Raw genomic sequence first — 27,112 nt, 5'->3', positions numbered from 1 at the left:
GGGGTTCCCTCAGCCCAGCCTGCACCCTCTCCAATTGGGGACCCCTTGGGAGCCAGCAGTCCTGGATTGTGATTGTTCCATTGCAAGAGTGTGTTTTTTCCCTCCTTTGCCAGCCTGGTTGCCCCTAACTACCCTCCCCTGCTGGCCTGGTTGCCCCCAACTGCCCTCACCTCAGGCCTGGTCACCCCTAACTGTCCTACCCTGCAGGCCCAGTCACCCCTAACATCCCTCCCCTGCTAGCTCAATTGCCCCTAATTGCCCTCCCCTGATAGCCTGGTCACACCCACTGTTCTCCCCTGCAGGCCTGGTCCCCCCCAACTGCCCTCTCCTGCAGGCCTGGTCACCCCTAACTGCCCGCCTCTGCTGGCCTGGTCCCCCCCAACTGCCCTCTCCTACAGGCCTTGTCCCTCCCTACTGCCCTCCCCTGCTGGCCTGGTCTCCCCCCACCCCCCAATAGCCCTCTCCTGCTGGCCTGGTCCCCTCCAACTGCCCTCCCCTGCTGGTCTGGTCCAACCCAACTGCCCTCCCCTGCAGGCCTGGTTGCTCCTAACTGGCCTCCCCTGCAGGCCTGGTCCCCCCCTCCCCAACTGCCCTCCCCTGCTGGCCTGGTCCCTCCCAACTGCCCTCCCCTGCCAGCCATCTTTTCATGGCCATCTTGTGTCCACATGGGGGCAGCCATTGTTGACTATATGGGGGCGGCCATCTTGTGTGTTGGTAGGATGGTCAATTTTCATATTACCTCTTTATTATATAGGAGAACCCCTTTTATTTCTCAAGATGAATCGGAAACATTACTTACTTTCTATGAATATAGTAAAGGGAAAATTATTATTTTCCTCTCTTTCTCCCTTGCTCTGTCTCTTCCTCTCTCCTCTTCCTCTGCTTCTCCTTTTTCCTCTATCTCTCTCTCTTTCTCTCTTTCTCACCTCTTTCTTCAGAAATAATAATATATTAGTGTTTGGAATGTAATGAAAAATATTCTTGTTTGATAAATCAATTCATGACAATTTCTTAGATATTTTATTGCTTTAACATAAATTTACCCGATTTCAACTTTAATTGTTTTTGCCCCTGACTGCATGTGATGCTGACTATAAATTATCATTAGTCTATCTGACACTGTGGGAAGATTTGTATGTATTAAAGTGGTATATTTTAAACACACAAGCTGTACAGAATAACCAATATGCCATAAAGCTGCTGTCAATACAGGCATGTTTTAGCTTGTCACATTGAGACTAATAAGAAAAGTTTGTTCTATCATGATTTATGTTGGCTGTACAAGATACGTATCTTTTATTTCCTTATATATTATAAAATCACAAAAGTTACTGAGAATATGAGGGTCATTGGAGAAGGTCAGCTTTAGGAATATATTAAATGATCTTGGAATATTGATTGTTCCACTGCAAGAGTGTGTTTTCCCCCCCTCTTTGACATACCTTCTTTTCACTGTTCAACCATTCAGTTAATGAGGCAATGCAGTGATTTCAATGTAAGACAAACCTTGATTTGCTGCCAATAGTTTCTAGCTCAGTGCAGTTTCACTGACACAATGTTAAGTACTTGATTGATGTACTTCAGTGTCACTTCCTACTCCCTTTAGTTGCCTTAATTCTCCTATGACTTGTCACCACCTGAGAGATGTATTTGTTCATTTCCTGAGTGCCACACTAGATTACAAGGTCTTTGAAGAAAGGCAATCCATCTCTTTTGTTCACCACTGTATCCCTATTGCTTAGTTACTGGCATATAGTAGGTGCTCAAAATTATTTGACGAATGATTGCCCACACACTTAAAGAAATGTGACCTATTTCTAAGTAACAAAAGGTTTTTTGGAGGTTATTAACTTTATGTTTTAATTTTCCTAAAAATATTTACCTTTTGTGGAGTATGTTTAAAACCTATTTTGCAGAATAAATGATTCACTAATATGTATTTTTTCATTTATTCTGTATGCATTAATGACTTTAACTCAATGACTGGCATGTCAGTGCCATATTGAATTCATACTTGAATGCTCTCAAGTTATATAATTGTGTGTGAATTCTAGTTTATTGTAAATATGCTTTGAAAAGTCATTCATAAAGAGCTAAAAGATTTCTACTTGTTAGAAGTCTAATTTACCTTGTGTTTCTTTGGTGATCCATAATGTTTCCCATAGGTTTCTTACCATTTAATAATAAATTACAATCCTATATGATCATTTCTACATTAACCTTATAGGATCCACAATTGCCATGAAATCTAGTATTGTACATTAAGCATCAAGAATATAACTACATTAAAAATAGACAAAGCTTATGCATTCAGATTAGTAGCCATTCAGTATGATGCACCTTTGACAGATAAGACTGACAAAAATAGCAATGCAGATACCTATTTTAATGTAAATTAGATCTGAAGATTCAGTTCAATTTTCTGAAGTAAAAATCACATAAAATATTTTTCACAATAGAAATGACTAGAAGCTTTTAGCATATTTTTATGAAGGAAAAATTACAAATTTTATTAGTTAAAATTTACTTTAGTCAAAATTCTGGGAACTTAACTTGTACATATTGATACCAGATTTTTGGACTGGAAACGCATGGTTTCCCCTGGGTAGGATGGTTCCCGGGCTCTTGTCCAGTGGAGTTGAAGAATGAAACCACGGAGAAAGGTGGTGTAGCAAAGGTGAAAATTAATTGAGAAACAAGCACAGACTCCCATATGGGGAGAGGGAAAGAGTCCCTCTGAGTCCCTTTTCCCTATCTACACTAATAAAAGAGAAAGATACAAATTAACTGTACCTTCATGACTCCCACCAGCCAATCGGGAGTGAGTATGCAAATTAACCCAACAAAGATGGCGGGCTAACTTGCATACACAGATGCACAGCGGCCAGGGGCGGGGCAGGATACTTGTGTCCTCGCCATGGCAACAATGCAGGTGTTCCATACCGCCCCAGCCACTCAAGGTCTCTGGGCAGCATGGGAAGGCAGGGCCGGAGCAGAAAGGTGGTGCCAGAAGCCAGGGAAAGGAAGCCCCATTCTTGCACGAATCTTTGTGCATGGGGCTTCTAGTGGTTTATAAAGGCTGTAGATCTTTGTGTCTTGATATCCCCTCTGATTGGTCACTATAGCAACTCCAGAGTTCAAAGGTAGAACCTCACATGGGACATGTGAGGCGCTCCTTCCCTCCTTCCCCATTGTTTCCCTATTACCTCTGGGCTTTCTTCCTTTCTCTTTGAATGAGGGGCTTCCTTCCCTTTATTCTGTAAATGTATACCTTCTGCAGCTCCCAGCTCCCTTATTCTATGGAAATGTGCCATCTGCTGTTTCCAGCTCCCTTATTCTATGGAAATGTACCCTTTGCAGCTCTATAGCCCTGTGCTTTTTCCATGGACCCCTTAATTTTTTTAAAATTTCCTAAGCTGGCCTATTTCACCCCCAAAAAAATTCTATCTTATTCCTAAATATTCTTTCAATATGGTATATACATATCTTAAAGATTAAATAATTTGATAGCTTAAAACTATTTAATCTTGCCATATACTTTTCTTAACTTTTGTTTTTACATTAATAGCATGTAAAAAGTTAAATTCCTAATTTTATGTTTTTTTTCCATATACAAAGCATTACTGTTTGAACAAAAAGCAGTATTTAATACTGAAGCACTACCCACTCAATCTTACTAAGCAATTTAAGAAGTATTTCACCTTTCTAAACACTTCAGACACAAATTGGTTCAAAATAATGAAATTACATGTAGTACAAATTTTGTCCTATTGCTGATTAATTATAGAACAGAATTTTTCTGAAGATTTGTTGATATTGATGGTTATGTTTTATAAAGATGTAAAGTAAAAGATTTTTAAAAATAATTAATATTAGACCACTGAAATGTGACCCAACTTAGTTAAAAGTTCAAACCTTTAGAAACATAATCGAGGTCAGTGATATCAACTCCTACAACTTCTGTTTTTCTATAAAAATAAACAAACTGGTTTTTCTACAAGGTCTTTGAAGAAAGGAAATTCATCTCTTTTGTTCACGACTGTATCCCTAGTGCTTAGTTACTGGCATATTGTAGGTGCTCAAAAATTATTTGACAAATGATTAAGCCATAGATGTTTATTGTAATAAAATTTTATATACTAGTATATATATATAAAGTTGTAAGTGCAATGTGAAAATTATCCTTGATCTTTACATCTTAGCGATGATACTGAATTTTTGGACTGGAACCCGGATTCTTTGTCCGCAGGAATCGAAGAATGAATCCACGGACAGAAAGTGGATCAGCAAAGGAGAAGATTTATTGAAGAACAAGTATAGATTCCCACATGGGGAGAGGGAAGAGTCCCACAGAATGGACTTCCAAGTAGGGAGGGGGAAAAGGGTCCCACTTGGTTCCCTTTCCCTGCGGCTTATAAAGGCTGCAGATCCTGGTGCCTTGATATCCCCTCTGATTCATCACTATTCCCTTAGACTGATTACTATAGTAACTCCTGAGCTCAAAGGTCTAACCTCACATTGGCCTTGTGAGGTTCTCCCTGCTCCTTCCTTATTGTTTTCCTATTCCCTTTGGGCTTTCTTCTTCTCCATCTGAATGAAGGGTTTCCTTCTCTTTATTTTGTAAATATAGACCTTTCTTGGCTACTTCCAGTTCCCTTGTCTTATGGAAATGTAACTGCTCCTGGCTTCCTTGTGTTATGGAAACGTACCTTCTCCCAGTCTGTGGCCCTGTGTTTTTCCATGGACCCCAATCCTAAAAAATCGCTAAACCTGTCTATGTTCCCCCAAAATTCCTGCTTCAGTGATAACCATAGTTAACTTCTTATACTATTTTTTTATTACTTATCAATTTATACACAGATAAAAGTATGGTTCATTTAAAAACGAACTAAATTGTGACATAATTTTGCATGATTTGAGGAATATAAGAACAAAGAATAAATTTCATCTTGATGTTAGAAACTCTTCTTTGAGTGGATTAGTAGCTTTATTTTTAAAAGTTTATCTTTATTGTTGAAAGTATTACAGGTGTCCCTTTATCCCCCCGATTGACCTCTCCACCCCACATGTGCCTTCTCAGGCCTTCACCACACTATTGTCTGTGTTCATGGGTTATGCACACATGTATAAAAGTTCTTTGGTTAATCTCTTCCCCCAACCCCCCATTAAATCCTTTGAGAATGAACTATTGTCATAAGAAATGATTCAGTGCAACATTAAATGATAATTGCAATATAAAATTATTTTATGCTGTTTGTAGATTTTAACTTATGTAATCTTAAAGATAAGTAAAAAAGTTCCTATTTACAATTATATAACATGAGTAAATAGGCCCCCATTGACATATAAAAGTCCCTCCCTCTCCCTCTTTCATCTCTCTCTCCGGATAAAATAGAAAAGTAGAATGTGAAAGAAAGTTAAAAGGAAAAGCAATGATACTTTCATTTTTATTCTAAAAACTAAGGAACAAAAGCATATTTTGTTATGATTGCTGCCATAAGTATTGGATTTTTTGTTATATGGTCTCACATTCTAGATGTGATCATTGAAAAATAGTGACTTTCTAAATGTAGAGATGATATGAAAACAAAATCAAACATTTCTAGCTCTGATAAATAAAAAAAAAATATGACATTTACATATCATTTAGGGATTAAATAACAACCCAAAATATTAAAAAAACAAAATATATAATAAAATATGCTTTCTTCTGAATACTGAGGCCAAAAGTAAAAATGAGGAATAGAACTGTGTCATTTTTTTTTAAATTCTCACCCAGAGATATTTTTCCATTGATTTTTAGAGCGAGTGGAAGAGAGAGAATTATCGATGTGAGAGAAACACATCAGCACATTGATTGGTTGTCTCCTGCATGTGCTCTGCCCTTGACCAGAATCAAACCCAGGACCCTTTGGCTCTATTCACTGAACCAAACCAGCTAGGGTCAGAACTGTCTTTTCTATCTAAACTAGAGGCCCGGTACATGAAATTTGTGCGTGAGTTCAGTCCCTAGGCCTGGCCTGTGATCAGGGCCATCTTCCCCAGATGCCCACAGCCAGCCCCACCCCTCACTGCCACCCACCCCTGGCTCCCCATTCGCCATCAGGTGATTGGTGCCTGATGGCTGGGGGAAGGGACAGAGAGGTTGGCTGTTCCTGCCCGCTTGCTGGCCCACCCCTGCTGCGGTGGCCATCAGGTGAACGGAGCCTGCTGACTGGGGAAAGGGACCAAGAGGTGGTCAGTGCACCTCATAGTGACTGGTCCAGTGGTTGTTCTGGTTGTTCGGCCATTAGGGTCTATTTGTGTATTACCCTTTTATTATATAGGATAGAGGCCTGGTACACGGGTGGGGGCCAGCTAGCCTGCCCTGAAGGGGGCCCAGGATTGGGGTGTGGGGAGGTCCCTGCTGAGGGTGAGGCCAGTCTGGACGAGGGGCCGTGGGCAGTTTGCAGACTGGCCACGCCCCCAATCGGTGTGAAGGTCACCGCTGGGGGGTGGGCCGGCCTGGGTGAGGGGCCGCTGGAGGTTTTCAGGCCGGCCAGGCACCCGCCTTTGTCAAGAAGGATGTCCGTAATGATGTCCAGTAAGACGTCTGGTCTAATTAGCATATTATCCTTTTATTAGTATAGATGTTTAAATCCTGTTTATTTTTTTTATTTGTTTTTTTAATATATTTTATTGATTTTTTACAGAGAGGAAGAGAGAGGGATAGAGAGTTAGAAACATCGATGAGAGAGAAACATCGATCAGCTGCCTCTTGCACACACCCCACTGGGGATGTACCCGCAACCAAGGTACATGCCCTTGACCGGAATCGAACCCGGGACCCTTCAGTCCGCAGGCCGACGCTCTATCCTCTGAGCCAAACTGGCTTCGGCCTGTTTATTTTTTTAAATTTATTTAATTAATTTGTTTAATTTATTTATTTTAATTTCTTTATTGATTATGGTATCACATAATTATCCTCATCCCCCATTCCCATCCCAAACCCCTCCCCATGTATGCCCCCACCCCCCTGTTGTCCATGACCACTGGTTAGGCTTATATGCATGTATACAAGTCCTTTGGTTGATCTCTAAATCCTGTTTAAATATTACTGTCATTAATTGCTTAAAGTTTAAATATAGAGGAAATAAATAATGTGAAAAACATATACAACAATAGTGATTTGAACACAAAATATGATTTGATATCTCATACAAAATTTAAATTTTTCCAGATAATTTCTAATCAGTATTATAAATATTTAGACTAATATCTACACAATTATATATACATATGTGAAGTTTAGGAATACATTTTATTTAGTTAGCTGCCATCAAGATAATTATCAAAGGGAAGTAACTGTTATTTAAGAAATAAATAACAAGTTCTAGCATTTGTCAGTTGACATTTTGTCATCATGTCTTACTGTTCTGTTTTACACTACTTTAAATTCTACAAGTGCCTGGATCTTTACATGCCTTTTCTTCACCTAGTCTTATTTTTCAATAATATAAACAACAAGTTGCTAGCAGGGTGCATTTTTACTTTGAGAATATCTAAGTCTTTACTGCCCTTCTATTATTTACATTTCCTGAGATGCCAATGTATATCCATAAAGGGCACGGAGAAGATGACTTCTGCAGAGACATTTATGTTTGCAGCATTGCCTGTGTGTTAAAAACCTATGGCACTAAAAAATAATAAAAAATAAAAAAAGAGAGTTGCTCTTTTGTAGTATCAGTTCAAAAAAAAAACATAATCACTTGGGAAATTTTACTCTGTATCTGCTGCAAAGAAACCCAGCCGAGAAGAAAGGCCTGCAAAACCATAGAAGGCAGTAAATGTCAGTAAAGGTGGATCATTCTTGCTTGTAGCCATAAGGGCATTTCACTTATACTCAAGCTCATTGTTATGCTTAGTCAAGTATAACCTTATGTCAAGCTGATCTCTGCACTGTGGAACTCCAGATGTAACTACAAGTAGCAAACTTTGAAATAATATAGTGCCCCCAATTTAGACTGGAACTTTGCAGCAGTTCAACTCTAAATCAATGTTAATTGCAGTTAAAAGGTAACAATAAAAATGAAATCTTAGATTTCGAAGTTTTTATTATTAAGTGTGAATTTTTGAGATGTTAATTTTCATATGGAAAACAATACAATAATCAATCCAATCTAATAAAAGAGTAATATGCAAATTAACCTTCACCCTGTGACAAAAATAGCAGCACTCATAGACACAAGATGGCGGCGCCCAGTCCTCTCAGACCCAGGGAGGGCTTCCGCTGAGAGCAGGCAGCATGAGGCCCCGGCTGTTGGCCTGGGAGGCGCCTTCGCACCTCCGGCGCGATCAGCTCCCAGCCTCGACCCAGCCTGGAAGGCGGTGCCTGCCCCGTGAGATCTGGTCCCAGCCACGATCTGGGCCGTAGGCCTGGGAGGCAGTGTGCACCCCCAGCGTGATCAGCTCCCAGCCGTGACCTGGGCCGTAGGCCTGGGAGGTGATAAACACCCTGGCGCCATCAGGTCCCAGTGGCGACCTGGGCAGTGGCCTGGGAGGTGGTCGTGCACCCTTGGCATGATCAGCTCCCAGCTGCAACCTGGGCCATGGGCCTGGGAGGCGGCACTCACCCGCAGCACAATCAGCTCCCAGCTGTGACCCAGGCCATAAGCCTGGGAGGTGGCGCACACCTTGAGGCGATCAGGTCCCAGTGGCAACCTGGGCAGTGGCCTGGGAGGCGGCCATGCACCCCCTTCATGATCAGCTCCCAGCGGCGACCCCAGCCGTGGCCTTTGCAGCAGCCGTGCCCTCCCGCTCCCCCACATCGCCCTCACCCCTCTACCCCCCACCAACGGGAGCGATCTGCTCCTAGCCTCGGCCTGGGCTATGGGCCTGGGAGGCGCCCGCAACTGCCTATCCCCTTGCCCCTCCCCCCCCCCCTCAGAGATGAGCTCCCATCCACAGCCTGGAGGTGTAGGCCTGGGAGGCAGCTGTGCCCCCAATAGCTATCCCTTCCCTGGGGCAGCCTTGGGTGTCAGCCTCCAAAGGGCCTGCGCCCCCATGGAGTGATCCTCCCACACACACCTATAGCCTTGGAATTTCCCTTGCCCCCAGCAGAGTGATTAGAGACAGAAAAGGAATAAAAGGAGAAAAGAAAGAAAGGACAAAAGATGAAACATCAAGAAAAAGAAAGGGAAGGAAAAAAGGAAGAAACAACCACATGATATCACCTTTCCAAGGTCTCATGAAATTCTTGTTTAACGAGTTTATTTTATGACACTTTTAGTTTGGGTTTACATTTTTACTGGTTTGTCAAGACCACGGCAGGTACACTGTCCAATATGTTAAAGAAAAAATCCTATCTAATAAAGAGGGAATATGCAGGGGAGGGCATTTGGGGGTGACCTGGCTGTCAGGGGAGGGCAATTGGGGACTATTGGGCCTGTAGGGGAACAGTTAGGTGCCAATCAGGTTGGCAGAGGAGTGGTCAGGGGTGATCAGGCTGGCAGGCAGAAGTGGTTAGGGTCAATCAGGCAGGCAGGTGAGCAGTTGGGAGCCAACAGTCTTGGATTGTGAAAAAGATGTCTGACTGCCAGACATCCCCCAAGGGGTCCCAGATTGGAGAGGGTGCAGGTTGGGCTGAGGGACACTCCCCCCCCCCCCCCCCCCAGTGCATGAATTTCATGCACCGGGCCTCTAGTAAGTAATAATACAAGAATAAACTTTGTTTCATGTACTCACAACTGCAAACCTAATTTTGCCTACCCTTGTATATGCTATGTTAGCAAATCCAAATAACTCTGAAATCTAATGTGTTTTTTATCTGTGCATTTCTCAAATAAAGACTTGAGAAAATTCTATAGAAAGAATGTATTATTTACACACACACACACACACACACACACACACACACACACACAGATGTAGTTTAATTTTTGTAGTTCCATGAAAAGACAAACATCTGATAAAAATCAATAATTTAATTGAAGTAACAAAAACATACAGGTCAAATATGTAGACATTCCCACCTTGTTTTCTAAATCAATAATTATAAGGCAAATTAGATTTAGTTTGAACATCAAAAATGGTCAAAAATACAAATGTTACATCAAAAGCTCCCATTGTTTGTCCATAGTTTCTAAATTTAAAAATAATTTTTTAAAGTTCATTGACCTGGTGTAGTCAAGTTTTCAATGGTTCCTCACTTTGTTTACATCTAACTATTGGGGAAACAGTTTCCCTGTCTCAGTCCAACATATCTCACCAGGTGTCTCCTTGCAGTGGTATTGATGACTTACTCTGGTCTTCATATGTTTAGGTTCCTTCACTTTTCTTTCTATTTGGAACACCAAGTTGATGATATAAATCTGTTGTTAACATGACTGTAATGTTTCATCTACTTTAATACACGTTATTGACTGTGCATGGAGTTGGACCATTTAAATGTGTCTCTTTAGGCAATTAGAATCTTATGATCATACCAGCATGAATATTCTGTGTAATTTTGAATGACTTATATGTCCAGATATGTATTCTGTGGTTCATCAGGCAAGTTTATATTCAAGGAGAAAGCTTATTAGGCTAATAAAATGGGATTAAAATAATCATTTAAGCCCTGGTTAGTGTTTCTCAATGGTTAGATCATTGGCCCATGCACCGAAGGGTCACAGGTTCAATTCCTGGTCAAGGGCATGTACCTGGCTTGTAGGTTCGATCCCCAGCTCCAGTCCATGTGCATGCAGAGGCAGCCAATCTCTGTGTCTCTCTTGCATTGAACTCTCTCTTCCTCTCTCCCTTCCTCCTTCCCTCTGTCCCTTCAACTCTCTCTAAAAATCAATGGAAAAAATACCCTCTGATGAGGAATAACAAAACAAAACAAAAAAGAATCATTTAGAACTATGTTAATTAATATTCTTTTCACTTGCTTCTTTATACTATGAAGAGCAAAATAACTTTTACTTGATTATTATGATTTAAAAGTGAACACTAGTTAAAAGAAACTTGGATAAGCTACTACACATAAGCCTCAATTTGTCACTAGAAAATTGTGTGATTCAGATTCAAATGTCTGTATTTTCTTCTATATATAATTACTAATACAATTAAGGAGATTTTTGGCTAGTGAAGATAAACATGTAATATATCAAATATATATTTTTATTTTCATTAAATGTCTTCTATACATAGAGATGAAAGTTTATGGTTATTCAAATCCTGTAGAAGTAGAGTTCATGCACATGTTAGATACCATTACACTACTCTTTTTTATAAGCAGCATCCCTAGATGAAGTTTTAAATTTGAGAAAAAATAGCAAGTTATTGAATATCAACACAGTAAGAGATGATGTAACCAATATTTTATGAGCATCTACCACTTGGAAGGCATGCACATTTTTCTGGTTTTCTTTACCATCTTATTCTCTAGTGTCTAGCTGAGTACCAGCATGTGCTATTCATCTTATTACTTGTTAAATAAATGTCTGAATTATGCCAATTAAATTGCTCAAGATGGACATTTGATGTAATTATTATTACCCAAGCAGCAGATGAGAAAACTGCTTTGTAGACGCTAGGTAAGTTTGAAAGTTTGCCAAGTTTATAAAACATTCAAATCCATAGCTCTCTGACTTCAAGAACATTTTACTCAAGACAAAAATAAAAATAACATACATTTTAGTTTTACAAAAGAGCTAGATTTTTTTTTTAAATAGCAAATTCACTTTCTCTTTTCTGGAATTTAAATATCAAACATTTTTTAACAAAATGTATAAAAATCCACTTTACTTTCCATACCATTGCTTTCCTGTAGCTATAAAATTTCAAATACTTTATGTACTTGTTGAAAATGCTGAATTCAAAATACTTATTAGGTAATGGTTATTTTAGATTTATGGGTATTTATCTTTGAAAAATTGAATTTTTCAAAATAACAATTTGGCACACTAACCAGTTTGGCTCAGTGGATAGAGCATTGGCCTATGGACTGAAAGGTCCCAGGTTTGATTCCGGTCAAGGGCATGTACCTTGGTTGCGGGAACATCCCCAGTAGGAGGTGTGCAGGAGGCATCTGATCGATGTTTCTCTCTCATTGATGTTTCTAACTCTCTATCCTTCTCCCTTCCTCTCTGTAAAAAAAAATCAATAAAATATACATTTTTTTTTTAAATAACAATTTGGCAAACTTTAATCCTTATGAACATTATCTGGTGACTAGAGTTTCTTCTAATTTACATTTCTATCAACCATTATATAGCAGATGAAAACAATTTTTACCCATCAGGGGACAATCTATATTTAACTTAATTTATTCCCCATTTAAAATTCAAATAATTCATAATAATTTTGTATAGTGTCTATTCAAACAGGTGTTTAACAATTTAACTTTAATTACAGGATAATCACCAAGTATAATTAGGCACTCAATTCCTACTTATGTTTTTTTCCCCCTGTATTTCTGAAATCAAAGTATAGAATTTTTTTCTGCATATATTAATATAACACATAAACAATTATTTATCTTAAGTTAATGTTAAATATCTAAAGCCACAACTCTGATCAAGTCATATATTCACTCTTAGTCTAGCTTTGCATGAGGTAGAGACATGTATATCCTCAAGGTTCCCAGAATGCCAGTGTTCAGATTTGAGAATATATTATAACAGCAAAGGGGTTCTGACAGTAATTTTGAGTATTTGTAATTTTCATCCTTGGTGATGGTTGATAGACTTGGGTGAGAAGCTAGAGCCACTGTTTATTAATTTACAATAAACATACTGGACTTTTTGAGAATTAGAGCTTGATTCTGAATGGTTTATTCTGAGAAAAGTAGTATTAGTTTAATTGTACTAAGGAATCCAAACAAAACAACAAACAAAACACGGGACTTTTCTCTCTCTGATTTATCCTATTTCCAGGCATTAGATCATGATTAGATCATGAATCTTACAGATCATTGCTGGAACTGACTGGCAGACCTTGAATGATGGATGAATGATTAATCTGACACACGTTTCTGTGAAAGAGAAGCTAAGGGGCTAGTTGGCAGGAGGAGCCAAAAAAGCCTCGATTGCCTGCCTTGTTAACCTTTTATTGTCACAAGAGCTTGAACTAAAATTAGCATCTAGATACAATCAGCAGAGTAAGTATCCTTGAGAAAGCACATGCCTCTACAAGGTCGGGTACAAAAGACTAAACAAAGATTTTAGCAATACACCTGGGAGTTCAGCCTTGTTTGGAAAAGTCAAGGTAGGGGATGCCGCCTTCGGCAAGGTCCCCCCAGAGGCCCCTGACCTTTTGGTGAATCCTCCTTATAGACATTCCAACCAAGTCCTGTGCTTCCCCACATATCATGGTTTCCCTGAGGATAAGCTGTGGTAGATTGGACAATGATCTCCAAAGAGACCTGTGCATGAAAATTTAGTAGATTTTTTAGAAAAATAAATTTAAATATTTTTTCCAAGGTGTCTATTTTCCATGCATTCATGAATGCAACCTATCTAATAAAAGAGTAATATGCAAATTGACAGTCACTCCAACACAAGATGGCCACCCTCATGTGGTCAAAAATGGCTGCCCCCATGTTGACACAAGATGGCTGCCACAAGATGGCCAGCAGGAGGGGGCAGTTGTGGAAGATCAGGCCTGCAGGGGAGGGTAGTTAGGGGTGACCGGGCCGACAGAGGAGAGCAGCTGGGGGAGACCAGGCCAGCAGGGGAGGGCTGTTGGGAGGGACCGGGCCTGCAAGGGAGACCAGTTGGGAGGGGACCAGGCCTGCAGGGGAGGGCAGTTAGGGGTGACCAGGCCTGCAGGGAGTACAGTTGGGGTGACCAGGCCTGCAGGGAAGGACAGTTAGGGGTGACCAGGCCTGCAGGGGAGGGCAGTTGGGGGTGACCAGGCTGCCAGGGGAAGGCAGTTAGGGGCAATCAGGCTGGCAGGGGAGCAGTTAGGTGTTGATCAGGCTGGCAGGGTAGTAGTTAGGGGGTGATCAGGCTGGCAGGTAGAAGCAGTTAGGGGCAATCAGGCAGGCAGGCAGAAGCTGTTAGGGGCAATCAGGCAGGCAGGCAGGTGAGCAGTTGGGAGCCAGCAGTCCTGGATTGTGAGAGGGATGTCCGACTGCCCCTTTAGGCCCGATCCTGGTGGGTCCCAGATTGGAGAGGGTGCAGGCTGGGCTGAAGGACACACACACACACACACACACACACACACACACCTGCACAAATTTCGTGCACCGGGCCTCTAATATGTTATATAACAACATAATTTGCAAATGTGTTTTATAATGTATATATTAGTTTAATGTGTAGAACAAATATATTTACTATGTTTGGGGAGCCTAATCTATTTTGTTTTGTTTTGTTTGTACATAACATGCAGATTAAAAGTAGAAGTTTATACACTCATGGATTAGGAGATATTGGGGCATAGTTTTAAAAAGAAACTCAGTCATATTTCTAATAACTGGGGTATTATTGGTTTTAATGGTTACCATTGGTTTGAGGCTAGCTTCCTCCATGAGATACTTTTGGCTATGGCATTTAGCAATATTTTTTATTTGTTTGTTTGTTTGTTATGTTTGTTTTCATGAAAAAAAATGATTTTGTTGGAATACATGGTAGATAAATAGAATACACTGAAGACAAATAGAAAACACTGACTGCAGCAGATAGCAAGCTTTGGGATTATAGAATAGAATTCTGCCCTAACTGGTTTGGCTCAGTGGATAGAGCGTTGGCCTGCAGACTGAAAGGTCCCAGGTTCGATTCCAGTCAAGGGCATGTACCTTGGTTGTGGGCACATCCCCAGTAGGAGGTGTGCAGGAGGCATCTAATCAATGTTTCTAACTCTTTATCTCTCTCCCTTCCTCTCTGTAAAAAAATAAATAAAATAATTTTTAAAAAAGAATAGAATTCCACCAAATATCTGTATGAATATTTGATGCAGAGGCAGAAAAGAGAAAAGTTAATGACCTATTTATCACTTTCTTCCTCCTGCAAAGCAAACTGACACTGTAAGTAGTCCCCAGAACTCCTTCTGAAAGCCAGCTGCTCAAGTAATATACTAGTATGTATATATTCCCTGAAAAGTCTCTATCAACATATTGTCCTTGAGATTTTGATCCTAATAGAATAAAACACCTTTTGTATCATTCCATTATAGGTTTAGATTGCGGTTACTACATGTATCTTGATAAGCTTCTCCAAATCTAGGTTGACAGGTATATAAAACTGTTTTGGGACCGTTTATTGAAGAACATATTAGTGGAAAATATCTTATGCATCCAATATATTCAGTTTATGACTATTTAGTTACATATTCTGACTCTCCAAGCAAAGTAAATTAAAAATTTTAAGCTATTTTGCATTTCCATCTCATCTGTCAGGTGTTTGGCATCCGGCAGGAGCTTGAGGACCCTAGTCATAGATATTATAAAGTTTAAGTATTATACAGCTGTGGATGCTCTTGTTCTCTTCTTACTCACTCAAGGAGGTTTCTATCCTCTTCTTAAATGCTGTAATTGCATCAGGCATAAGGAAAAGAACTTGGAATGAAGCAGTGCTCTGTGTATTTGTACATGCAAAACAGATGTGCAGTAAATATTGTGAACTTTGAATCAATAGGACACCATATAAATACAAAGGATAGAAGAAGAGATATAATTTGCCAGTGATTTTTGCTCAATATCTCATCAGCAATGGAGGAGTTGTGGCTTCCTTGCCAGACTTAATGAATGGCCTTTTGCTCACGGTTTTTCAATTACTTCTGAGGTGCAAAGTTAAATATAAGCACATGGTAGCCAGTAAGAGATATACACAATCATGAAAAATAAGTGTCAAAATATTTCAAAGAATTTTTAAGACCACAAATATATTAAGAAAAGTATTTTTATAAAAGACATTTCATAATTTTCAAAACATATTACAAATCTCAAAGCATTCAAATGGTATAATTTGTTTTTCAAATTGTCATTAAATATAAGTAACTTTAGAATAGGAAACATTAAGATATAATTTATCATGTTTTAGAGAAATTAAGTATTTTATGTTTCTCAAAATTTTCTTTTATTACTTGCTTTCTCAATATCGGATAATGTCATCACCTTTCACTGAATAATTCAGGCTCAAAGCCCTCTTTTTCTCATCACTTTCATTCAGTCACTTTGAGTTATTAAAGCTACACTTCAGTAATTTATGTCAAAGTCTCCCAACTTTCCATTTCCATTGGTTGAGATATTTGCAATCAATTGTTTGTCTTATTGTAATAATTTTTAAATTATTTCTGTACATTTTTGCTCAATATCCTTTGCTTAAAAATATTTAATTGTTCTCCATTTCTATATGGGTAATTAACTTCTTTGGCCTGAACTAAAACACATTTTCTAGCCAACCACAAATGTTTCTATTATAAGATAACATAAATTAGACATTCTGTGTAAGATGAAGTAGATATCAATCCCTAATTAAGTCAATTTTTATTGCCTTTAAATTATTTCTCTATCAGATTCCTATATAGCTCTTCTATTAAATCATCACTAATTAATTTTCCACTCTTCCTATTTTCTGCTTTATTTTGTCAAATTTTATATTTTAAATTTATCAGGTTAAGTTTTATTATAATTTTAAAATTGAGTAAAATATATATGTATTGACTTTTAGTTTGATTACCTCGTATGAATAAATGTGTCATATACACTGTAGGTGCAACTAGAAATTTAGTTGTTATTTTCTAAGCTCTCTTTATTCACTATATCTAGATGATCAACTTATCCCAAAATTTAGTATTATAAGACAATAACAATTTTATTACCTGTCACAACTTAGAGTTGTGAGTCAGGAATATGGATAGGGCATGCTGGATGAATCTTTTGTTCCATGTGGCACGAATGAATGTCACACAGTGAAGGTTGGCTGGCTGGTGATCTTAACTGGAAGTTGTAAGGAAGTTCCATTTACATATAGATACAGGAGTGTGCAAAAGTAGGACTACAGTTTTATTATGGAAATATTCTAAATATTTAAGCCTAAGTGACAGTTATGCCCGAACAACTGGAACAACTGGTTGACCAGTTGTTATGAGGTGCACTGACCACCAAGGGGCAGATGCTCAATGCAGGAGCCTACCCCTGATGGTCAGTGCACTCCCACAGCCAATCTCTCATGGCCCCTCCCACGAGCCAGCCCCCTGATCAGCCCCAATCAGGGGGGCCAGCTGGCCAACCTCCTACAGCCCCTCCCCCATGCTGGCCGGCCCCCCCAATAGGCCTCAATGCCTGCCAAGCCAAGGAACCCCACCCATGCACAAATTCTTGCACTGGGCCTCTAGTTAATAAATAATAATATAACAATAAACTCCATGTTTTATGTACTCACAACTCTAAATGTACTTTTGCCCACCCCAGTGTGTGTGTGTGTGTACAATATACCCTTTTTGAGGATGACTATATATATGTTTAGCAGAAAGCAATAATAGTAAAATTTCTAAAATCAGTATTTTTTGTATGTGATTTAGTGGGTAGTGATTAGCCTATGCTATATTTCATATTTGTATTAACCTCAATACATGCTCAGCCTCTGATAAAAGTATATGTTTAAATACCCTGAGGCTGCCATGTGGGAATGGGTATTTAGATACATGCCTAAACTATCAGTCAATGACCACCTTGGCCAGTCCTTTGCTGTGGTCTGCCGTGCGATGACTAGATGTGGTCATCATAATAAATAACATTTCTTGTCCTGAACTGAGCCACAGCTTATGGATTCTTATTGCAGTGATAAAAGTGAATCTTCAGAGTATCCTGTGAACTTTACCTGGAACTAGAAATCCAGAAATATCACCCCAGGACAGATCATCTCTACCCAGTGCCCACACCCTGAGTCCCATCATTCCGGTGATACACAGCATGTTGATCTCTAAACCAGAATCTGCCCTGGAGGCAATAAGCATAATAGTTTCATTTTGCTGCATCTCTCTGGAGCCAAATTCTAACCACTCTTAATGTGCAATTTTGCAGACTCAGGTACTGAAAAGGTTGACAAAGTGGCAGGAAATAAAAGCACTAACATCAAAGCCCATATCTAAGGATAGGAAGTTTACCCTGAAGACTTGAATGCCTTCAAGGGAGAATGTCAGAGTAATTGGGAGATTTTTTGAGGCATATACTGTAATGGAAATAAAAAGGGCGAGAGAGTGATCTTCAGCGCAGTGCTGGGGTTTTCTGTTTGGCGCATCATTTCTATAGCATTGTGCAGTATTGGACAGTGTTGTCCTCGGCAAATTTTTTTTTCTTGCAAATTTTTGTGTTAGATGGTAATTCACAACTCTGAGACTTTTATTTGTGAATGTAGCTTCTGGTATGAAAGTTTTGATTTTGGAAACTGAGGCAGAAGGAAAAAAGAATGCCCTAAAGGCTTATTTGTCCAGTTCTAACTCTGGAGTCTTTCAAAAATAGAATAATATAGAGGCAAAGCACAAGGGTTTCCATATTGAAAAGTAAAGTCTCCATCTGCTAAAGGTGTCAAATATTTTATAGTATAACTAGAGGCCCAGTGTACAAAATTCGTGCTTTGGTCGGGGGGGGGGGGTGGTCCCTCAGCACAGCCTGCACCCTCTTGCAATCCGGGACTGCTGGCTCTTAACCACTTGCCTGCCTTCCTCATTGCCCCTAACCACTTGCCTGCCTGCCTGATCACTCCTAACCGCTCTGCCTGCCTGCCTGATTGCCCCTAACTACCTCTGCCTTGGCCCCCGCCGCCGTGGCTTCGTTCAGAAGGACGTCTGGAATGAAATCCAGAAGGTTGTTCGGCAGTCTGGTCTAATTAGCATATTATGCTTTTATTACTATTGACTAGTAGCCCGTTTGCACGAAGATTCGTGTAATAGACTCACATTCACCTGGCTGCCTGCACCAGTTTTCTGCCCGCACCAGGGATCCAGACCTTGGCTGTGGCCACCACCTTCTGCCTTCATTCAGGCTTGGGACTTGGCCCTGGGCAGTGGCCTTGGGCTCGGCCGCACCCAGCATCTCTGTTAAGGATCTCAGGAGCCAACCCCCAGTGGTTTCCTGCGATCCATGCAGGCTCCCCGCTGGTGCCCAAGGCCAGGAAAGCCTCTGCCCGAGGCTTTCCCGCCTTGGGCTCCGCCGCACCCCAACGTCCCTGCAACAGTTTCCTGGTGGGCGTGGTTGTAGCTTGTTTGGTGGGCGTGGCTTTGGTGTAGTGAAGGTGCGGTCAATTTGCATATTTGTCTATTATAAGGTAAGATATTTATTCACTTAGTAAACATTGAACTCATAAAATGAATAAGGAACTGACAAATTAATGAAGCATAATTAATGTTCATCCAATAATTTCAAAACACAATGGAAAAAGACAGCAATAAGAGAAGTACAAATGCAGATCGATGACATTCCAGTATTTGTAAACATGTAAGAATTATTTTTACCTAGGTAATCTGAAACAGTTTATGAAAGAGGCAGACAGTGAATTAATCCTTTAGGCAAATGAATAGCCATCATAAACTCTTGACACATACATATAGCAAATATAACCAAAAGGCTCATATATGGCCAGCACAGTTCTCATCCAGAGAGGGTCTCCCACCTCTGTTGAAAATTGCATGAACTTTTCTCTCCTTTCTTTCTAGCCTGTGTCAATTAGTCTCCCACATAAAGTAGAATAAAATCCAAACTTTGCTACAAAGCCTACTCCAGCCTCACAGGGTTTTTATGTATGTTTTTTTATAATAAGCCAGGTATTTTGCCCTAACCGGTTTGGCTCAGTGGATAGAGCATCAGCCTGTGGACTGAAGGGTCCCAGGTTCGAGTCTGGTCAAGGGCATGTACCTTGGTTGCAGGCACATCTCCAGCATGGGGTGTGCAGGAGGCAGCTGATCGATGTTTCCCTCTCATCGATGTTTCTAACTCTATCCCTCTCCCTTCCACTCTGTAAAAAATCAATAAAAATTTTTAAAAAAATAATAAGCCAGGTATTTTGCATCTGTTTTCCTATTCATTCTTTTACTCTGCTACACTTTTATTTACAAAGCCAGTTTCTTCTCTCATTCTAATGTCTACTCAATTTAGAAATCTTTCTTGGAATCCACCATAAATGATCATCCCCTCCTTCCACCCTAGTTGCACTTCATTGCATAATCCAGATTTACTCTTATTACGACCATATGATCAAAAAGCAAACAATCCAATTAAAAATGGGCAAAGGACTTGAATAGACACTTCTCCAAAGAGAACATACATATGAAAAGATGCTTAATGTCACTAATAGTCAGAGATATGCAAGTTAAAAGCACAATAAGATATCACCTCACAACTCTCAGAATGGCTACCATCAATAAATCAATAAACAACAAGTGTTGGCCAGGATGTGGAGAAAAGAGAACCTTCATGCACTGCTGGTGGGAATGCAGATTCACACAGCCACTGTGTAAAACAGTATGGAGTTTCCTCAAAAAATTAAAAATGGAACTGCCTTATGACCCTGAGATTCGACTTCTGGGAATATATCCAAAGAAACCCAAAACACTAATTTGAAAGGATGTATGTGCCCCTATGTTCACTGCAGCATTATTTACAATAGCCAAGATTTGGAAGCCACCCAAGTGTCCATCATTAGATGAGTGGATAAAAAGTGGTGGTGCATGTATACAATGGAACTTACTTGGCCATTAAAAAGAGTAAAATTTACTATTTATGACAGCATAAACAGACCTAGAGGCTATTTTGCTCTGTGAAATAAGTCAGTCAGAGAAAGACATATACCACATGATTCCAGTTATATGTAGAATCTAAAGAACAATATAAAGGAACAAACAAAATAAAAACAAATCCATGGATACATAGAACAGACTGGTGGATGCCAGAGAGGGACTGGCTGATGGGAGAATTAGGTGAAAAGATTGAGAAGTACAGATTGGTAGTTACAAAATAGTCACAAGCATGTACAATTATTTATCTTTTTCATTTTAATTGCCTATTGATTATATCTACTACTGTAGGATGAAAGTTTTATTAGTTCAGGACTTCTGTCTGTTCTTTGCATTGCAACAGTATAGAATACAGAATATTTGATCAGTGACTATATATCTGCACATCTCCCCACTCATCTTTTTTCAGCTGTTGAATTCCCAACTTTCCAATCTGTCCATGCATAAAAGATTTCCTGCTTAAACAATAAGTGTTTAAAAATATCCATTTGAAAAAAGTTTGGAACAATCAAATCTGAGAAGAATAAAAAGAATATGGCCATAGCCGGTGGTTAGAATGTTAGCCCATGGACTGAAGGGTCGTGGGTTCGATTCTGCACAAGGGCATGAACCTCAGTTGCAGGCTGGCCCTGGCTGGGGCATGTGTGAGAGGCAACCAATCAATGTGTCTCCCTCACATCAATGTTTCTCTCTCTGTGTCTCTCCTCTTCCCTTCCACTCTAAAAAAAAAAAAAAAAAAAAAAAAAAAAAATCAATGGAAAAAATATCATCAGGTGAGGATTAACCAAACAAACAAAAAAGTAATATGAAGCTGATAAATAAACCTTACACCTTTTCCTGAACAAGATGAGGTACAACACAACAGAAAAGGCTGTGGTCTTTGCATCAACCACACTGGGTTTGAATTTTACCTGTGCTGTGCGATTTGAAAAAGTTGTGCTCTTTCAAACTCCATCTCTCATGTGAAAAAGGAAAATGTATAATAACACCCTTTCCAGCTGTGAGAATTAAGTGAATTAATTTACATGAAAGGATATATTTAAAAGCTTTCTGATGCATAGTTGATATTCAATAAATATTTTCTTCTTTCTTTGCTCTTTTAACTTATTTTCCCTCAGGCTAATCAAAGTTCCAAACTAGAGTCAGAGTTCTAATTTGTATTAGGCCTACAGGGTGGTGTCTGATAAAAGCCTGAAGGGAAACCATTTTGCCTTGGGCCTCACAGGCAACTATTTTTGAGATGACTGCCATAGAAATGCCGGAGTTATAAATGCAAATGCGAGAGGGATTGTTCATTAAATTAAGGTCTACATCTTAATTTAGGAAAGCTAATTGATTTGTGAAGAAAAAAGCTACTTCTTGAACGTCTGGTTTTGGAAGATATAATGCAAGTGTAAAAATGTTTAAAGAAATAATATCCTTGAGATTTCAAATGTATTTTCATGCAGTAAGATAACTATGTTTTCTTTTATTTTATGATCCTCCATATGCTTGAATATATTACCTTTTTATTATAGTGTAATGTTTTTGTTTGCTCCTTATTTTTATTTTTTAAATCAATCAACCTTAAAAGAAATTTACTATATCAAAAAACGCACACACACACACAACTCTTTTGCCTCTGTTTATTTTCACTTTCATTTATTGGTTTTCATTAATTTTTGTGTTTATTATTATCATTTTCATTTTTCTACTTTTGGTTTTCTCTACTTTTCTTGCTATTATTATTGTTGTTGTAATTCTTTAATTTATTAAGGTAAATAGTACTAAGAACTTCTCTTTAATAATGTTGGAATAATGTAATTAAAACAAGATCTCACAACTACAAAACACCTCCACAAAGGTAAAAGAGAGAGAAAACTGGTATTTTTGAATGAGCATTAAACTGTAATGTGATGTGCCTTACAAGTAATCCAATAAGAGATTGCATGAAGGAAGTCTTACCCCAGTTAAGAAGATATTGAGGAGACGAAAGGAAGCTAGGTAGGTAGGGGTGGGACCACGGGAAGGGAAAATAAAACCTGGAAACCCAGCTAGGTGGAGTTACTAAGTCACCCCAACTGGCTAGAGAAGGAAGGGGCACCAGAGGCATGAACTTTAAAATGTTTGGATATTGCTAAGGCAGGCAGCTTGCAGATAACCAATCACAAGGCAGTAAGATGTATAAACCAATCCCAAGGATGTTGTTAAGGCAAAATTCTTTGAAAGGACCAATCAGGAACTAGCAAGCATATATATATATATATATATATATATGCTTGCTAGTTCCTGATATATATATATATATATATATATATATATATATATATATATATACACTTCCTCCTCTCCTCTTCGAGCTAGAATCTTGGATTGATGGCAGGAGATGCACTCCCCTATGCCCATGAGGCTTATGCCATTTGGGCCTCCACACACAACTAATAGACTTTGATTAGCTTGGAGGCTGAACTACTCCCAACCCTACCATGGAAAGGAAGCTCTGAACACTGGCCTGCTCTTGGAACCCTAGATGCACCTTTTCCAGGACTGGCTTCTCACAATAAACTTAGTTTCCACTAATGGTTTTTGTCCTCAACTTCGCTCTTTGATTTTGAGAGACAACAAACTTCGACTCAAACACTGCACATTTTGGTTTCAATATGACCTATTATCTATGTGTTCTTAAATAAATAATAACTGATTCTCAAGTCAAAGGAATTGATAGCACCATTTGTCATAGGCAGTTCCTCTAGATTGACCTGGTAATTGGAAAATTGGAATGCCTATCTGTGTCCACTAATTGGCTTAAATTTGAAGGAAAAAACTATATATATATATATATATATATATATATATATATATATTATTTATATACATATGGATATATATATATATATATATATATATATATATATAGATAGATAGATATAGATAGATAGATAGATAGATAGATAGATAGATAGATATAAAGCTAATATGTAGTGTCCCCATGGGAGTTCGACTGGGGCAGGGCAGCAAGCTATGAAGGGGGTTGGGGGGAGGGGAGACAGGGGGAGCTACAGAAGGGCATCAGTGAGCTACTGGTGCACGGATTTGTGCACAGGGCTACTAGAATATATATATATATATATATATATATATATATATATATATATATAAAACACACACACACACACACACACATATTGGTTTCAGAGAGGAAGGGAGAGGGAGAGAGAGAAATATCAATGATGAGAGAGAAGTGTTGATTGGCTGCCTCCTGAATGCCTCCCACTGAGGATCAAGCCTGCAACCTGGGCATGTGCCCTTGACTAGAATTGAACCTGGGATTCTTCAGTCCACAGGCCGACACCTTATTCACTGAGTCAAACCATCTAGGGCTCGAGAATTTTCAATTGCTGCTAAATCACAGACAAGGGGCAGATGTATTTGGAATGTGGGGGGTTTGCAAACAATTGTTCTTAAATAGTGTTGGACTGGTCTTTCTGTTTTTCTGCTTATTCTCTTTTCAGGAAGAGACACAAGTCACTTTATGAACCATATCAGTTTGGGTATTTGACTCTCTTTTCCTTTTGTAACTGAGTCACAAGTTTTTGAGGTCTCTTAGCACTGAGGTCTTTTATTCCCCACCCCTTGCCTGCTAATCCTTAATGTGACTCTCTTTTCCTATTTTCATACTTTAGTTATTTTTCTATTCAGCAGAAAGCATTCCGGTCTTCCAATCTGCCTTAAGTCAGCATCAGTAATTCATTTATTCTTTCATAAATATTTATTGCATTTTTTCTCTGAACCAGTTTTTGTGCTAAAAAGTGAGGATACATATTGAACCAGGACTCACATGATCCCTATTCTTAGAGCTTAGAGTTCTTTGGAGTAGAAAAATGTTAAGCGTGTAATATCTACAAAGTGTGATAAGTGTTCGGATGGGGAGAGAACAAGCATCTCATGACATTTAACAGGTAGAACATATCTTGTTAAGGAGTTGAAGAAGGCCTCCTGAAGAAATATATGTTTAAGGTAAAACGTGTAGGATGTTTTGGAAAGAGATGTAGATAGCATGTTAAGTGTAGGAAACCCTTGAAAATACCTTCAGATGTGGTTAGATTAGTATATTTGAAGAGAATTAATATAGCAATTTAACTTTATTTGAAAACAAATGAGAAGCTGTTAAAAGGTTAATGATTAAAATTATAGGATTGGATGTGGATATGGAGGTAGTTTGGAGACAGAATGATAAGAAGAAATGAACAGCCTCTCCTATGATATCAACATTCACATACCTCAGGTTCTTGCTCACACTGTGACTGCCTATCTTCACTCCCCCACCTTTTTGTGACTGAAAAAACAACCTCTTTTTAGAGGCTGCAGCCATTGGCCTTATACGTGCAGCTCAAAAGGAGGTCATTAAAGGTTGTCAACTGAAGGAGCGATTTTTTTTTTCTCTAAATCATTTCTTGGGGGGTCTCACTTGTGTTCTTAGCTCTAATTCTATATTGAATCTATATTTCTAGGTCATGATGAATTTTAAAATCAATGTGTTCACAACTGAATCACAGAAGCATAGAATTCTAGGAAACACTTTTTTCTTCTTGTTTTCTTAAAATAATCTATATCTGACACTTCAGAATCATGTTTAACTTTCTCTTCTATTTTTACTATCCTAGTTCCATCTCTCTTTAACTTTTCTCAGGAACATTATCTGTCTAACGTATTTCTATGCTTTTATCCGCACCAGATTTATATTAAGAACTTTAAAGCATGAATCTGATTATGCTGCTCATGTCCAAAAAGATTGAGATGAACTCATACGTGGCTATCGGACAAATAAAACAAAATTTAAATTCCACTTGAAGCAAACTTTAACCTACCAATATCTACTCAACAATATCCAAATAATTACTTAGCACCTTTCTGTGTTCTAAGATCAGAATACTCCTCCATGGTTTAGCTTTTGCTTTTGCCACAACTTCAAATTCTCTCCCTATTTCGTTTCTGCAAGTCTAAACATTGCTTATCTTTCCAGATAACACTCAAATGCTGCCTAATTTATGATTCTCAAATCCAGCATATAACCTGATAAAATTAAATTGGTGAGAGAGAAAAATAATCACATGCAAAGCATGAAAAAGAAATTCAGGGTATCACTGAACAGCATTAATACTAGTATTACCGTTAATAAGTGTAAAACAACAAAAAAACAGAGAGACTACTGTGAAACTACTTATATTTTATGTTTTCAGCAATTCTGCCCTTCATTCTAAGAATCAGAGAATCACTTCAATAAAAATCTAAGTGCATAATATCTACAAAACTAATAAAAATGAAGTGAATAGATACATGACATTAAAACATTTGGTATAAATTGATACAAAAATATTAGAAACATGCATTTGTATTTGTTTACCTTGATTCTAAAAGATCTTAAAGGAGAAGAAAGAACTGCATCTAGCACTTAAAGTTGTGAAAGTAAAACTATAATAAAGCAGCAGAAAGAACAAAATGGTGTTTGGATTGACAAGAACACACAATGGTGAAAATTGAAGGAAACTTTTAAAAGATGAAGGATCTAGCACAAACCACACAATCTAGCTGCAAAAACATTTAATTCATTTTTGTGGGAAAAACAGAGTCACTGTTGTCCTCTTTTGAACTTGCAATGGTGCCAGGATGTCTTGAAGTTGGTCCTTAGTTCAGTAAACCATTTATTTTGGCTAACACAAAATGCTTTCCTGAATTTCTGCAATTGGCATAAGTAGTTCTGGAAAACTAATAGACACTGTGTGTGTGTGTGCATATACACATATATGTGTGTGTGTGTGTGTGTATACTAATTTTACTAAAATAAAAGTATATACACACATACAAATATACACATGTACATTCATTTTTCCCTTTTTAAAATGCATGTGTGGCAAAAATATATATTAAAATTATGTCATACATCTTAAATATAAAAAAATCACATTGTAAATTTATTTTGTTTGGTTATAATCATGATAACATTATTTAATCTTAAAAATAAATCACAGTTTTAAAATTAATAGCAATACAATGCTTTGAAGTGCTCCTTAAAATGTGTCCTATTATCCAGTGACCATTTAATGTACTAATATACATCATAGATGTGAAAGATATTATAACTTACTTTTTTCTATTTTGAAATAATATAAAATAATAGAGAAACATTTCTAGAAGAACTGCAGTAGTTAAGTATAATAACATAATTCACTGTACTGGGATACATTCCAGAAAAAAATCTGAAGAGCTTTTCAATCTAATAAATTTATTCTAATGCCTTTTTCTTTTTGGTAAGTGTTCACTAATTTTGGAGGCTATCAGCAGTTTAAAACACTTGAAAAAATTTAAACAGGATAATTCACAATGTAATCATGGCTACTTAAGGTCTCATATAATCATGCTGTCAGTCATCACAACA

The sequence above is a fragment of the Eptesicus fuscus genome, chromosome 6, assembly GCF_027574615.1.
Source record: "Eptesicus fuscus isolate TK198812 chromosome 6, DD_ASM_mEF_20220401, whole genome shotgun sequence".
Classification (NCBI taxonomy): Eukaryota; Metazoa; Chordata; class Mammalia; order Chiroptera; family Vespertilionidae; genus Eptesicus; species Eptesicus fuscus.
Note: the sequence above shows the minus strand (reverse complement) of the source record.